Source organism: Zosterops lateralis, assembly GCF_965231275.1.
Source record: "Zosterops lateralis genome assembly, chromosome: 21".
Lineage (NCBI taxonomy): Eukaryota > Metazoa > Chordata > Aves > Passeriformes > Zosteropidae > Zosterops > Zosterops lateralis.
Window position 1 is genome coordinate 2,354,037 of NC_139781.1, and position 17,350 is coordinate 2,371,386.

Here is a 17,350-nt window from a genome sequence, read left to right on the forward strand (position 1 = left end):
TAGGACCATGATTAGTCCTTAGCTGTGCCACCTCCAGCTAATGCTGACTGTGGTTATAGTTTTGGAAGTGAAGCATCAAAAAAGAGCTGCCAAGTCCTGATTTCTGGCCTGTGGGCCTCTGCATCATCATGGCAATGGCACATTGCTGCTTTACTTCTTGGAAAAGGAGGTGGATTTGGAAGAATGGCTTGGAAAGGAACCTGCACAAGAAAATGTGCTTCTAATGGGGATATGCACTGCTAATCACTTCTGTGAAGCATCAATCTGATCAGGTTGTATATTTTTTCTAAGATCCAAGCTCTAAATATCAGGTGATTTATGGGAAGATTCTCTGTTTTCATTTAAAAGACAGTTTCTGATTCTCTTTGCTGAGAGAGAGAAAAAAATAAAATAAAAAGAAGCTAGAAGATGCAAAACGCAGATGCACCATAAGGCAAATAAAACCTTTAATATCTAAATCCATCTTTATTGCTAAGCCAATCTCATTATTTTTTAGGATCTGAGCAATGATTTTTGAATGTCCAGGTTGGCTTTGGAGCCAAGAGACCTGATTTTCTCGAGTGCTAAGTACTTTACTCCAGCTGTCACACCTATAAAAAATCACCCATTAAAATCCTGCCTGGGGTCCAGTAGTCAGACATCCCCAGCTGGGGAGTGGAGAGGAGAAATGCAGATCCAGGGCACATGCAGAGCTCTGCCATACCTGCCCTATAGTGTGGTGAATGTGCACTGTGCTAAGCAACCCTGTTGTCTCTTAGGCAGAAACTAGAAATAACACTAGAGGCTTCTTCGTACAGTCTTTTAGAATGTAAAATATTAATGTAAAAATATTATGAACTGGTTACGAAATCAGCAGAGCTGAGATTTAGATCTAAAGAACAAATTAGGTGAAAGGGAGGGGGAAGCAGAGGAAAACAACATGATAGCAAAGTCAGAGGGATCTTTCTCTGGGGAATATTCTGAAGTAAAGCTGAGGAAATTGGGAATTTTGTCTTTGTTTGGAAAAGGAGGTGTGTGGATACTTATGCATAAGTCTTAATTTTGCATCTTGAAGTGTTATTTCATTACAAATGTTGCTGGTTTGGGGTTTTCCTTAAGGTGTCAGCTCTTGAATTCAGGGGTATCTCTCAGCATCCATAAGGACATAATTTCCTGTACTCCCCATCCAAAGATGAGTAAGTGGAAATTTGAACCATAGAGGAGATGCCTTTCTCTGTCCCCAGCCCCAAAACTGCTGTTTGTGTGCATTTATTTTTAATCCTGACTGTTGATTTTCAAGTGCCTGGGGTGACTGATATTCCAGCTTTTATCCCAAGGTCACTGATTGAACCTTGTACTCTTCCCAGTGGAATTTACCTCACAGAGAACAGTCAAGGCTGGGATGGCAGTGCTGCATCTCTGCTGCACTTTAGTCTAAGGATAACACTTCCCTGCAATTACACTTTTTGCTCTTCTTACAGTGGAGGTAGGCTTTTTTGAAAGTTCAGGTTCAAGGCCAGCAAATAACCAGAGATAATAGAAGCACTCAAAGCTTTGAATGTTCTGTAGTTTTAAAATAACCTAAAATCATGAAACAGAAGTAAAAGGAGAGAAATTTCCCAGCAGAAATTTTTGGGAATCTGTATATTTTGTTTGTCTGTATTTTTTTTACAGGTAAGCCTGTTGTGAAATGTGGATCCATGTTTGAGTTTTTGGCAACAAATTAGTAAGTCAGATGCTCAGTCTTTGCTTTGAGTTACTTTTTATGTTTAAAAGATGCTATAATAGAAACATTTTTTCCAGCACGTTCCCTGGGCTTTTCAGGTTTTTGATGGGTAAAAGAGATGACTTGGTTTTTGAGTGAAGACAATAGAAATGCGTGTAAATACAGAGAGTCCTTACTGTGGGTGCATGCTGTATGTTCCACCTGCTTACTTTTCTAATTAATATATACACACCAAACCCAAAAGTCCCTTTGTGAACAGCATCAAGCCAAAACCTTACTAACAGAGTACTCTGGGAAAGTGCCTTTCCTTCCACAATTGTCCTCATGCTTTGCAGTGAAATAAGCTGATAGTTCCACCTCTGTGTTGTGCTGTTGTAGGAGTCCTTTCTCTCTTTGCTGGGGATCTTCCTGAGTGTGGAGGGTACACAAAGCCCCACTCCCTGTAAGTGAAAGCAGAGAGCTGTTCTGTCCAACATAATAGTAGCTGGCAGATGAAAATCTGTGTCCATAGAAAGTGAAAAGTATTCTTTTTTTCTGCATAAAGGGGCTTAAAGTGGGTTAATTAACACTGACCCCATTTGAAGGGATGGCTTATGTGCCTGCTTGAGGGAGAAGTTGGAGTCTCACATGTCTTGGTGGAAGTCTCTCTCAGTGTGCTGGGCTGGACAGGCATTGAAGCCTGAAAAATCAAGCAGCTGTTTGCCCCACAAGGAGCCAGCTGGTTGGAAAGCCAGGCTGTGTCCCTGAGCCCCCTGCCCATTCAAAACCAGGGCATATTTGCTCCTTTAATTAGTGCTCCCCCTGGTCCTTGGAATATGGGTTTGTGACAGAGAGCTTGTTGACGGGAGATCAAGGGAGATTTCTTGCTTTCCCCGCCCTGGGTGAGGGGGTTTCCATCGGGCTCAGGCCCAGGGGTGGAGGGGAGCTGCTCCTGCTCATGGCAGACAGGGTTTGTGCTGTACATTTTGCTGAACTACAGCATTGTTTAAACTCCAGGGAGGATCCTGGGAGAGATGGAACCTTAAGGACTTTAAACTTTTCTTTGGGTTCATCTCATCAGGTGAGTGGAGGTGACTGCTAAATCCATGTGCCTGGTGGTTGTCTGTAGTGTGAGGGTCCAGCTGTGATCCCAGCAGAGATCCTGCACAGGTGCATTCTCCACCAACTCCAGCAGTGAGAGGAAATCCTCCTGTGGGACTGATGTAGTGCAACTCACTGGGCTTCTGTTAAATGACTTACTCAGCTCAGTTCTGATGGTTCAGTTGTCTTTTGCCCTTGCTGGTCCAGGCTCTCCTGACAAGGTAACACAGTCCTGGAGCCTTGCTGATAAGCCCATGGCACTTCAGAGCACAATGAAGGAATTTACCTGATGCTCCCAGTCTCCACAGGGAATATTTCCTCTTGGTGTTCTTTATCAGTGGCTTCTTCTGGTGATACAATCAGGGAGCTGCTTGTATTGGAGTATTATTAGTAACACTGAGAGCAGTCAGATCACTTTAGGTGGGTTTGCTCTCTCTCCTCTCTCACTGTGTGCAGGAGAGTCAAGGCAAACCCTGCATTTCCAGGGAAACAAAAGGTATTGTTCCACTTCCAATAATGCTTCTTTTTAAATGAATGATGATAAATTAGCAAACCACTGAGTGGAGTTGTTTGTGCTGTGGAAGCAAAGCATTGATCCCTCCCAAGACTGACCATTTTTTTTTCTCAGCAATCTAATTGGGAATGGATTAAACTGTGATTTAGTTTAACCCTTTGTTTGTAGTGATGTTACAAGAATCCAAATGAGGATAAAATGGAAATTGGTATTTAGAGACTCAGAAAAAGGTGGCAAATTAACAACAGTTTGCTAATTTTTCATATTTTCATTGCCTGCTTTTAAAACTCACAGAGAAATAGAGGAGGTCTGAAGAATCTCATTAGAAAACCTGATCAGTTCTTGCACAGAATAATTCTGCATGGTGTTAAGAGGTGTAATAGGGGTCAGGACCAGGCTGTTTCTCTGCCCAGAGACTTTAGAGCTTCTTGGAAGTGGCACTGAAGTAAACAAAAGTGTGGCAGATCATCTTCCTCTGTGCTGCATTAGTTGTTGAAAGAAATTGTACATGTTGTTTAATTAAGTTTCCAAGATGTATAATAGCATGTTTGCTGGAGAGAAACTTTAATGGCACCACAAAGTGTCCTTGAGCAAATTAAAACGATATTACTTTGAAAGGTAACTGCTCTGAGCCACAGAGGGACTTCTGGGAAATGCCATGGATGTCTCAAGCAGAAAGACATGTCTTTGTTATCAGGGTAGTCCATGCTCCAGGGCATCCACAAGGAAGGATCTGCCAATCCCAGGAGAACCTTATAATGAGGCTTCTGCTGGGGAGTTCTGCCCCCAGCCCTCCAGTGGGGAAATGGGTGAAGTTCTGAGATCTGGCAGCAGTCCTGCCCACACCCTCAGGGAAATCCATCTATGAGCTGCCTTGTGAACTGAACCCTGCAAACCCAGTGAGAGGATTCCCACTGCTCTTGGTAGCTTTGGAGTGGGCCATAAATGCTTTGTTGCCATATTGAAGGGGTTTGGGGACAGCAAACTGAGGTGGGAACTATAAAATATTAGTCATGCATCCCATGTCTCTCTTCTTCCCATCTTTCTATATTTCATTGTCATTTGATTTTCATTTTCCTTTGTCCAGCTCCTTGTTTTCTGGCCACTTAACCTGCAAACCCCCTCTGGTCAGTGAAGGGAAATTCTCAGACCAACTCCTCAAGATTGTGGACTTTTCACTCGAGGCATCAGAAGAGCTGCTGAGGCAGCCTGGGCACAAACAGCTCCTGTCACACCTGGATGCCACAGCAGCTTTTAAAATCCTCTACAAATCCATTTCCCACACACCAGCACAGGGTGTGGGGCTGGCTCTGGGTGTTCATGTGGATCTGAATTTGCCTGTGTAGAAAGGCTTGGATCAGGCCTTCAGTTCAAAATTCCCCGAGGATGAAGATTTAGGCTGCTCCCAGAGCCAGGGGGGGTTTGGCTGAGGCAGTGGGGACTTGGGATCAGCCCAGGGGTGGAGTGTGAAGCTGCAGGAGATGCTGGCAGTGAGGGCTGGGGCAAAGTAAAGCTCATTTCTCTCTGTTTGGATCTCTGCTGCCTTTCTGGAGGCTGTTGTGCTGTAGCAGAGGCAGGAAAAGCAGAGGTGTCCTCACTCTGCAATCCATCCTCGTGCAGCAGAGAGGGACCTGGCAGGAGGTGAGGTGTGTGAGCAGTGAGGGGATGAGGGTTGCCTTGGGCTTGCCACATTACAGACAAATGCCCATGGGAACCCTGGGGTTTGGTTTCCATTTCCAGCTCTCCCTGCTGGAGTCTTCACTTGGCAAGGCTTTGGATTTTGTGCCTTGCCCTCTGTGGGTGCTGCAGGGAGGTTTCCCACATGAGGCTGTTTTGCTTGGAAGTGTCTGGGATGTGCCCCAAGTGTGGGGCCAGCCCTGCCCTGCCCCTCACTGCTGGGGCTGAGGGTGTGCCCAGGTCAGGACATGACCCCCAGGGTGTCTCCACAGCCAGTTGTGTTCAGCTGCTGTGTTTGGTGCGCTCTGCCAGGTGAATTCCCATTGCTGGGTGTCCTTAGCAGGCTTTGCCCTCCTGGGCTCTCCTGGCTGATGGAGAGCCCATGGCAGGGCTCCAGCTCCTGGGGAATACACAGTTATTGCTCAAGTGTTCAGGGCTTTAGAAATTATTGAATTCTGCTGCTGACAAACTCCCCTAACACCAACACTTTCCCCCTCCTTTCCTGGCTGCTGAATTTTCTTTTGATGAAAGCAAAGCAGCATATGTGCTCAGGGTGCTGGTGAAAGGGAATTTCCTAACTCAGGGTGGACTGTTAGGGCATGTGTGGGCTCCTTTAGGAAAGTCAGTATGTTTGTAATAAAATTTTTTCCTGTGTAGAACAAGGAATTTTTGATCTAAAAGTTCAGTCTGCTTCTTGCCTTCCATAATGGCTCCCTGGATTGTTTGAAAATCTTCACTTGGTTACAAAGTCTGATACAACCTGTGTGCATAGCGGTCCAGTGCAGAATGGACCAATATTTACTGGTTATTTCACTGGAATTCAGAGACTCAGGGGAAGACTGTTAATGCATCAATATTTTTCCTGTGTGTGGTGACCTCACTGATCAGTTCTGCCTGAGGACAGGGATGTTTGCAGTTTGTTAGTCCCATGATTTTCACAAGATACAAGAAAAACTGGAGGCTCCCTCCAGCCAGGAGTGCACTGGACAGACATTTCACATATAACACAGCAGACAGCCATGGCAGTAGCTTACCAGGCACCTTTCATTGGGCATGTCAAGCAGCTGTGCTTTGAAAAATAGAATGAAAATTACTTTTTATTACCCTCCAAAAGGTTTTGGTAGAAAATTATGCATAATTGAAATGAAATACTTGCCTGTTCTTTGACAGAGAGGTGGAAAGCAATCAAAACTCTAGTTTTGTTTGGAAAGAAAGCATTTCTTTTGTGCTTGACTTTTTTTTTTTTTCCTTACTTTGGGCTTTCTTGAATGCTCCTTTCCACCACCCACAGCATTTCTGAACTCCTAATACAATTGCATGAATAAAACTTAGAGTCATTTTAGGCATATTTTCTTTTGAATTTTCCTTTCCCTACTCTGGGGAAAAAAACCCCAAAACCAAAGAAACCCATTCTGTGTAAAATTTCCAGAGTGAAACTGAGAAGAAGAAAGCAACTGTGTAATTTTGTCACTGTAACTTTGCCAAAATTAGAGAGGCTTGGAAAGGTAGAAAATAAAAAGGGGGGGGAACAATAAAAAGCAAGAAAATCAATCTCCTTACTCCTATTTTTTGCATCTAGGAACAGAAAAGAGAAGGAGCTTTGAAAATTGTTCATTATAGCAATGTTAACTTCCACTGCTGTCTCCCCATGTGCTTTTCATATGTTCTATATTCTGGATGCTTTCAGGGAGGAAGGCTGGAAGACAGGAGAAGGGTGTGAGTTTCAGAAAGCTCTGATGAGAAGCACCTTGGGTGTTTTTTGTCTCCTGGGAAATAAAGTTTGCTGTGTGCTGCTGCCTTGGCTCCTCCAGCAGCATCCAGGCTGATGATGCCACCAGGGAAGAGGCTGCTGGGATTTCCTCTGAGTGCTGGACCCCACTGACAAACTGGTTAACCAAAACTAAAGAGAGCATTGCAGGCAGAGTTGAGCTGAAGGAGAAACAATGGGAATCTAATTTCACTGGGTTGCTAATTACAAGGCTTGTTTTTCAGACTCTCTGTATCCTTACAGGGTGGAGGGGTGTAAAAGCTGGGTGAAGAGTTTCTCTAGGACCAGAAATCCCTGCTGCTTAGGGCTGTTTGTTCACCGTTGCAAGATGTGGGAAGAGTTCAAGATCCAGCTGGATTGTTTGGTGCAAAAGAGATACTCAACTAAATCTTCAAACTTTGCAGGAGATCAGTGCAAATGACTTTCTGTTTCGTAATGCTGGGTTGAGTTCACTGCCACGGGGAGTCACAACACTCCTCTTGCAAGCTCTTGCTGTATTTTGTGATACACCCCATACACATATATACACCCCAGACTGTTCAGCATTTCCCTATAATGCATAGGTGAGTGAGAAGAGATTTGTCATCTCTTTTGGGACTCTCCTAGGCCTTTACAAATTGTAGCAGGAAAAGCACTAGCAGGAGTGGGGCCTCCCTGCTGAGCTTCATGGCCAGTGTTTTTAAATTTAGTATACTTGTGATGTGGAAAGTAAATTTACTTTAAATGGAGAGAACAAGAGTGGTTGATCTGGGTTCTGTCCATTGCTTATCAGCAGGATTTGTCTGTCACATGCTAAGCTGTGACTGGAGCAAGTGAGCAAGCTGAACATGTCTTGAGGAACTCTTATTATTTAAGAAATGAGTTCTCCATTCTCTTTTTTGTTTGTTTTTCATGTTTCTGTAGAGTGATTTTCTTCAATTTTTTTGAAGTGTGGTGGAGCTTGTGACAAATTCTTAAAGATTTGTAATCTGAACAGGATGGCATCCAGCAAAACCCATTATTTTTAAAAGCAGGTTTAGTTTCATGATCTGCTTGACTGCATTTGTCCAGTGTAATCTGATAGTAACAGTTGCCATCATGTGTGGTTTTGATCCATGAGAGGCTATTTCTTGTTTGAGCCTCCTGATTTCAGGAAAAGGAACTCATGTTGCCAGCTTCTTGTACCAAAACCTGCAGAAACAAAGTCCAAATAGATTGGCTAAGCAGATTCCTTTGGCCTAGCAACAGTTTGTTTCACCCCCTTAATTGGATCAAAATGGCTTCTGGAATTAGTTCTGCTGGGAAATGCTCATCTTTGCAGATGCAACACTTACTCTCTGTCTCACAATCTGGTTTCAGCAAACATTGCAGTTTTCTGGTTTCAGCAGGCTGGGTTTTTTGGTGAGGAATGTAATCTGCCAGGAAACAGGAGCAAAAGGAAGGTGAAAGGAACGTGGGCACAGCCCAAGCAAGGAGCTGGTGTGGACATCTGTGAGCCACGTTTGTTCTGGTGGAGGTGCTGAAACCAGCTCTGGATTCAGCGTTGCTGTCATGATCCAGTTCTGTGTCTGCTTTGGTTGGGGTGATACACTGTGTGGTGCATTTGTAAGCAGGATATGCCAAAATTAGAACCATTTATCTGCCTGCCTTTTCCTTCCTTCAAATGTACTACTTTCAGCCACAGGGCCTTGATCAAAACCACTTGTGATTTTTGTTCTTTTCTGGTAAGAAGGGTGGAAGAACAAGGTGAATATTTGTTGTTTTCAGTCTTCAGTTTCTCTTTGTTGGTTTGGATTTTTTTTTCCCTGGGATGGCTTTGTTTTGCATATTGGAATTCAAAAGGCAGAGTTGACTTTTCTGTCCAAGAAACTGGTGGAAGAGCTGACCTTGTTGTAATGGCCATGGCTGCAGAAAGCTGTTCTGTTGTGCCAGAGCTGAGCTGTGTGCAAGGCCAGCCCGTGCAGGCTCAGGGGATGTGGGTGATGAAGAAAAAAGGTGAACTTACTTTGTCCTATTGAACAAAACCCCCAAATCTGGAGCAGACAAAGCAAAGGTAATTTTGCCACAGAGAGGTGAGGTGCTGGGATAACCTGTCATCCTCTTTGGTTGAAGTGCACGTGACTACACCATGGAAATCAGCCTTGTCAGGGACTCAGTGTGCGCCTCACTAACTGACTGTATATCCAGGCTGACAGGGTTTTCCCAGTTTATTAGGCTCATTTGAAGAGGAAGCTGGATGTATTTTGCTGGCACAGCGTTTTGGACACCTCTGTGATCTTCAGCCACACTCTTAAACCTGGATGTAAATTCTCATTTAATATAGGGCTTACTTTTCTTTTCCTAAGTCAGTACAGTACAGTACCCAGCTATTTTGGACTCTGAGCTGCCTTGTCATTTCCCACAGATGTAAGGGCTGCACAGGGTGCCCTTCCCTCAAGCCCCAACAGCAGCTGCTCACTTCTCTTGATCTCCTTTGCCATGAGCAGCTTCCTGAGTGGATCTGTGAGCCCCCACTCACCCAGTTCCCCTATGGAGCTGAGCCACCAACCCAGGAAGTTCATCAAGGGAGAAGGTGCTGGAAACTGGGGGTGAGATCTACCAGAGCCTTGTGTTCAGATGAGTCTCACTCAAAGGCAGCCCTGTCCCAGCAGCTCCCAGAGGGGCAGAGGGGGTCACCTCCTCAGAGAAGGCTTTTTATGGCATATGGATTAACAGGATAGTCAAATCTGTGCTCTTGAACACTGCTGCTGGACAGCTGGTGAAATGTTCTTTTTGATTCTTGCATGCAGGGGACAGTGAGATAAATAGCTGCTGCTTTGGAAGGGTGTGATGGGCAGTGATCAAATGGAGGAGAAGGCTCCTCTACCTTTACCCATCTAAAGTCTGCATGACAGCAGCAATAATTTGACCCTAAATTCTGCAGTAAAATTCCCAAAGACTCAAGGTGGGTTATTTTGGGCTGCCTACTTTCTCTGTCTGCAGAGGAGGTTATCTGAATAGATCTGTCCAGACATTTCTAGAGTTTCTCTTTCCCTGGCTATGCCATGCACAGTGCTCAGCTTGGCTGTTCACAGCTGACTAAATCCTTTTAAGAATGAGTCACTCCTAAATGAGAGGTGACAATGGATATGCAGACAGCGAGAAGTCGAGAGTGAGATAATGAATATTAGAGAAAGGCTAAACTAAATGGGGAATGAGCAGTATAAACTTGCAGCTCTTATAAATAGCACTGCACTGAAGGGATGGGTTTTATTTAGAAATGTAGTTCCAAGGGAGAACTTAGATTTCCTGACCCATAAGTTTGCATCTGGGAACTTGTCCTTTCTTCCCAGCTGCTAAAAGAGAGACAGGCTGGCACAGGTTAATATTCACCAGGGAGATTCCAGAGACAACATCCCCCTCCATATTCATTGAAGTCGTGGTATCAGTGTCTGATGAAATGATGCTCTTCCCTGTCAGTCAGCCTTGCTGGCCTGTGGAGCAGAGGAAAACTGCTTGTCCCAGGCTCTAAGTGTGACATCTTGTGTGGAGAAGTGCTCCAGTGGCTCATGGCTAAAGGGAACATTCCTGCTGGGTGTCCTGGCCACAGTGGCTGCTTTCATTCTGGAGTTACCTTAGCAGAGACGTTACCCTGTACTTTGTTTTACACATTGATTTAGGGTGGACACTGGCACAAGGTCATTGCCTAAGGCAGAGATTTGCGAAGAGCTGAAGGGAGTTAATTGTCCAAATCCCATTAAAATGCAATATAATTATAAAATCTCGTTTAAATGCCATATAATTAAATAGCTTTATTTTATTTTAGTTATTTATATTTTGTGCTTGAGCTCATGGTTGTGACATGGTTGATGACCTGGAATGTGTTTGCATCTTGTCTGAACTGGGCAGATACAGAAAGGGAAATCTGCATGGATGCTACAGACACTGGGCTACATGTAAAATGATGGTAGTTCAGAGCCCAGACTCACACAAGGGACCTGGGCACTGCACAGGGAAGCACAGATATTCTCAGAGTCTGCCCAGCCTACAGAACTTCTCCTCATAATAAGACGGAGCCAACGTGAACAGTTATATTGGCCATGATGATGCTGACAGTGCAGGGACATAAATATCCACCATGTCATCCCTTACATTTTCTTACCACTTCTTTATTGCTCATCTTCAAAACTTCATTATTAATATTAGGCAGCAACCTATGATAGGTTGTTGAAAATATTTACTTATGCCTCTCTTAACCTAGATAAGCACATTTGTCTTCCTGCTTCCCTGGTTGGGAATCAAATTTTGGGATATTTCTGCTTAGCAGCCAATATTGCATCTAAGTCCTGTTTAATCTTCCCCACATGCTGAAGAGCAAAAGGCCAGAGCTGTGCTGCCCAGTGGCACAGCAAAGGTCCTGTCCTGCTTGGAAGTGATTAGAGAGTCCTGCTGTTGTCAGCTTTTGAAGTGAAGTGTTGCCAGGTTACTTGACCAGTCAATAATGAATGCTCATTAATCTGTTTTCTGCTCCTCAATGACAGTTGTTTGATAGCCTGATCAATTTATGATTTCCATTTGTGTGATGGCCTCCTGCTGCTTTCCTCTGCCCTTTTGTTTTAAGAAAGAGGAGAGCAAAAATCTGAGAGCCTGTGTTTTCCTGAGCTTTGGAGATGAGGTTTAAATGCCAGATTTTTTGTTATAATTTGCATCGGTATTTAAGATCAAAATCTCTTGCAATGTTTTCTGTGACAACACTGAAAGTATAAATATAGAAATCACAGACAGTTCCCTGGAGACTGAAGGCCTAATATGTGAATAATCTCACCTCCTACTTCATAACAATATCATAGGGGGGAAAAAAAGGTGTATTATGCATATCTGCAGCTCTGTTTCCACAGTGTCTAGTCTGGTGTGTGAAGTGTGTGTGTGTAAATATTTGAAGGGTAGATCTCAAGTCCCCAGTCTGGGAGTGAGACTACACAAATAAGGTGCTGTAACTTGGTGCTAGCACTTGCTGAGGTTTGGAATGTGCCCTGGAGCCAGGAGCCAAAGCACACTTGGTTCTGGGCTTGCAGCTCGTGCAGTTAATGCAAGGCAGAAGTCTCAGCAGAGTTCATCAGTGCTGAGGTGTTTCATGTGAAGGTACTAATGCTGTCCACCTAAAAGGCGCAAGTTACCTCATCAACTGTATTTAAAATTGCACTCTAGTTCTGCTTTGTCCTCAGCAAGCATCTCTGGATTGTAAAATCATTCTGAAAGTGGCAAAATCCAGCTAGATTGCCAAATTGTTAAATTAATTATGGAATTGAAGGGAGTTCTTCCAGACTACAGAGGTTAAGGCTTTAGGAGTAAGGGAAGGAATGACCAGAGACTCTGGGTTTAGAAAAGTCCATGGTTCTGCCTCCAAGACTATATTCATGGCTATGATCCCTCTAGTCTGGGATTTAGTGATGTAATTCCCAAAAGTTTTCATTGATGGAAAGCCAGAAAGTGATTAGAAGATCTTGCAATGTGTTAACAAATCACTCACAGATGAATGTTGATTTATCTGCAATATAAATCAAATGAAATGGTCTGGTTTATCCTGCTTACTTGTAGCAGGAGGGACTGATTTAGTGATGCTGAGCCCAGCCATTACTGTACCACGTTCATAAATCACAATGGGCATGTATTAAACTGGGATTTATAAGCCCAGTCAGAGTTTCTGACTTCACCCTGTAGCTTTGATGTTGGGCACCTTGAAGGTTCAGCTGTGACAAGTGTTGCCAGGCAAAGGACACTATTGACACCACCTGACCAGGGATTTCCTCTCCTGCAGCCTGGGGATGTTCTGCACTTCTGAATTTGGAGACCAGATCAATAATCTTTTGTTTTCTCTTTCTCACTGCCAAGTCAGCAGAAAGGAGAGATGTGGGAGAATCCTTCCTGATGGGCACATGGGGGAGAAGGGAGGGTGGGGCTCTGTGCACATGTCTGTGCTCACTGTGGTTCCTTTATTGCCTGCTTTGTGTTTAGTGGAGTCCCAGGAGATCAGTGTGGGGAAGAGGGGGACAGGATTTAAAGTGAGAAGGAATTGCTACTGTCCTTCAAGCTGACTTGCTGAATTATTCAAGAGGTGGTGTTAAGCCTTGTAATTCTCACACTGAGGGTAATAGGTTTGTAAGTGAACCTGGCAACTGTGCAGAGAACCAAGCATCCTCCCCATGCCTCATGCCAAAAATTTACTTTCAGGTCTGTGCTGCACAGAGTAGGTTTTGTGAGGTATGAAATACAGCTGTGGTTTTGCCCTGCAAAGCTGTGAGCTTTCCATCTTTATAAATTTTTAGTTTGCAGTAGTACTGGGCCATAGGGAGCCATAACTGGCCAGCTCTGTGATAAAGATTTGTAATTCATGTTTTTCCACCAGGACATCCATGGTGCAGGGGTTTCTTGTATGTAGCAGTTGCTTTTAAATGAAATTGCTTGTTTCATAATTGCAGGTAGGCATTGCTATGCTTTTAAAATGGAAGGTGGCTTTGGCTGCTGGAACAAAAGAGAATTTTAATTAGATTGGGAATTAAAGCAAACTATCCCCCACCACACTCTTCCCCAATGCCAGGTAATGCCAGATGAGGCTTGATTATAATTATGGTGTCATGAGTGTTAATGCTTTCTAATGTACATAATGATGCTTTAAAAATGACCTCCTGCACGTGGAGATTTATCAAGTTATCATCATTGCTGGATGTCTGGATTAATCAATCATAAACAGAGCTTCAGGGGAGCTGAGGAAACTCTCTGAATTGAATGTTCTCCTGAGACCCAAAGCTTTGGGACAGGGTGACTGAGTTTCTGTGATTTAACCTTCCAGTTTCTCCCTTGCCTGTGGTTTGATCCTGAGTGTGTGATGCTCAGCAGGAGGGGTGGCTGTACAGCCCCTCACTGGGAGTGAATCTAAAAAATTTTCCATTCCTCCCAACAGGAGTGCCCTTCCCAAAAGGATCATGAACTCTCTGCCTGTTTCTTGGACTTGGTGCTTGCTCTTGCACCAGCCAGGCACAGCAGCCCTGCTGTGGAGGAGCTTTTGACACCCTGAGGACCTTTCCCAGGTCTCAGGGTCAGTGTTGAGGCTCTCTGCTGCAGTGTGACCCCCTGAACAGCTTCCAGCTTGCAGAGGGCCAGTGAAAACCCTGACAGAAATTTTGGTAATTAAAGGCTGGAGAGGTAAAAAATTGTGATTGTGAGAAAGACTTCTGCAAACAATAAACTGGCATTAAACACTGTTGCAATTTCTAGCATTTACTAGGAACATCCAGTGCCACAGAGAAATAATAATTCTCTTTTCCCCCCCTCCAATTATCATCATCACTGCAAGTAGCACTGTTTACAGTTTTGCTTTTGTCTTTAGAACTGATAGCTCGCTTGTTTAACAACTGCAGGGAAATCTGGGGCAGTCCCAGTTTTGCTTAGTGACACTCAGAGCACTAAATGTTGCAATGAAATCCCAGTTCTCCTGGAATCAATAGCAACGTTCTTGTTGACATCAGAAGAGGCGATGTGCGTCTGTGGATGCTTTCAGGTTTTTCCTGGAAAAGCCAAAATAAGGCTAATCTGATCTCAACTGATGTCATTTCAACTGAATAATTATTACGCTGTGGTTCTGATAAGATCATCTTGTTAAGAAAGGGCTGCACAAAGCAGTGTCAGACTGCTCCACAGACGTGATCCTGGCCACAAGTCAGGAGATGCTTCATGTGTGTTTAATTCTGAGCTCACTAATAGCTCCTGTGATTTCAGGGAGAGGATTTGCATGCCCAACCTTCAGAAAGTGCTGAAATTCCCAAACCATGCCTAAATTAAGATCTAATACACAGACAGCCTTTCTTGAATTTTAGGTTTCTCTGCCTGGCAGCCCTGACCTTCTGCAAGCCTGTGGAGGGCTGATAACTTGTTTTTGTAGGTAGTCCCAGCCAGTTTAGTTAATCTAGCAATGATGATGGCTTCAAAATTCAAAATACAGATGATCCTTAAACTGCATGTGCTTCCCTACTTCTGGAAATTTAAAGGGGGAGAATGCTGTTAAGAGGAGAACTCTTTCTGACTGTAAAATGTAACTACAGCACAATAAACCTTTATCACTTATTAACATATCTAGCAAAACCAGAGCAGAATGGAGGATCTGGAGGAGCCTTCCAAAAGTGCCCAGGGCACACTGGGGTGTGTGAGGCTGTTCCCTGTTTGCACCTTGCCCGCTCTCAGGAGTCACCTGTGTCTGGAGAGGCAGAGGCAAAACAGTGTGTGGAGAGAAGATGGATGCTCTCTTACAGAGAGCTTTTCTTCTTTTTTTTTCTTTTCTTGCTTCTTGTTTTTTTGCTTACATCAGTGTTGAGATCAAAGGCATTCTGATGGGACTGACAAACAACTTTTTTTTTTTTTTTTCCTGTGGGAAAGAAGAAAGAGAAATCCAGTAAGTTATTTTGCACAACTTTTTACTATGCCAGCCATGTTAATTGAGTTTGCTCCTGTGGTTAAACTAAAATGGATGTTGATCATAGTTTTGGACACGCTTTTGGCTTCTGCCCTGTGAAAACTGCCTCCCTCAAGTGAGAGTTCAGCCTTTAGAGCTCTTCACCAGGCAGCATCTTCTAAGCAGTCAAGCTGTTTACCATTATTTTTGCTTTGTCAGTCCCAAGAGAGCCATTTGCTGGTTCTCTGGTCACGTCACTGTGCCTCTGAAAAACTCCCCAAATATGAGGTAACCACCCTGCTTGTTTTCCTTTGATACTTCCTCTCAGCTGGGAAGGGGATGTGTTGCACTTACCTGGCAGAGGGCAGACAGGAGCTGAGGTTTAGTTCCTGTGCTCTCCATTGCCTCAGCTCTCTGTCCTTTTATACTGCCAGCAGCAGGGCTTGCAAGTGGTGGAGGACAGGGACAGACAGGCATCCCTTCTGCCTGTCCATGCAGAAACTAATATATTGGTTAATTCCTTCTTAGGGTGATAGGGGTAGGAATGAGCTACAGAAGCCTTCAGAGGATCTGTTCCATTGCTGACCCTGTACTTTGAACAGTGGATTCCTTCCAGCTGTGTCTCTCCCCACATGTTTTATCCATTTTCTTGATTTCCTTCTCTCCTTTCATTTTCCTTTTATATTTCTACCTTATGAGGCAAGTAAGGAGATCATCACAAGCTCCATGTCTGCAAGGAGACAAGGATGAGTTCACTAGTGATCACAATAAATAGTCCTTCAGTGGCACTGCCAGGCTTCCAGAGATCTACAGGCAGAGATGACCATTTCCTTAATGACAATGTCTGCATAAACCATCATACAATCCAGCATATAATCCTTCTCCTTGTCCTCTCTAACATTTGTTTCACTGCAGGAGAGTGCTTTTGGGTAATTATTCCCAGCATTTACCGAGTTTCCTGATGCCTCCCTGTAGATTTGCTACAGGAAAATTCCAACAGGCAATTCATGCTGGAGAGCAAGTGTGGGGCAAGTGTCTGTGATGGGGAGGCACAAATTATCAGAGAGCCTGAATTCAGCAAGATGCCATTTTTCTCCTCTGGGCATTCCTCCTTGCACAGCTTGCTGTTTGTGTGGCCTAGTTTTAATGAGAGATTTTTGACAATAGTTGTGAATGTTGACATTTCCCTCCATTTTATTTATTTTTTTTTCTTTGAGTTTGAGCTGAGCACACACTGCAGTGGAGGAAGCTCAAGGGTGACAGATTCAGTTCTACTGACAGCAGGTATCATGTCCTAGAGTCTGCTTTATAAATGCCCAAAGATGGTTAAACATTTCTTTCCCCCATTTTTGCTATTGAGAAATAGCTTCTGCCTCATCCTTCTGGTCATAGAAACATTATAATTTCCAGTGCAAATTTGCTCATGGCCTTTTTATTCTTTGGTTATTTCTAGTCACTGATCTTGACTAGCTATTTGTCTTCCTTGGTGTTTGCTTTTTAGTTATTTCTGGATTGCAGTGATGACCCTTCTTAGCCTCTGTTTGGTTAAGCTAAAAAAAGCTGGCTACTCTGGTCTCTCTGAGAGGAATGTGCCTTATTCTGATTATCCTACCAGTCTTCATCAGACTCTGGCTTTTTTTTATAACACACACGTACTGAAGATCAGTGTGTGTGTGCTGAAGAGCACAGCCCCCAGATTTCCCCCTTACTGTTTTAAATGGCTTTGCTCATCACAACAATCACATGTGATTTTCAGTAAATAGATATTTCTGTTTTTTAAACCAAAACCCCAATCACCATTCACTGAATGCAAAAGCAAATCCTTGCCTGTGCAGACTAAGGAATGGTGTGTAATTCTTTGGTGAGTTTGAGGGTGGAATTTTTGCTGGGACAGTCCAGGTCCTGAAAGTACTTGAATAGTTTGATTGCCTTGCTCTGTAAGAGCAGGACAGTGATTGCCATCAGTCCTTTACACTTGTCTGCTCTACTTTAAGTTTCAGTCTCTGCTTCTCTAGGCAGGATCCTGTTTTGTAGTAACAAATGGAACATTTAAGTACAGCAGTTACAGGTTGTGTCTGAACTCTCTGATTATTTTCAAATCACTGCAAAAGCTCCCAAACCCAATGCAATAAAGTCCTTATCAGAGTAAGTTTTGCCAGGCAGCCCAGGTGCTGCAAAGGGTGACCACTGTGAGCCTGATGC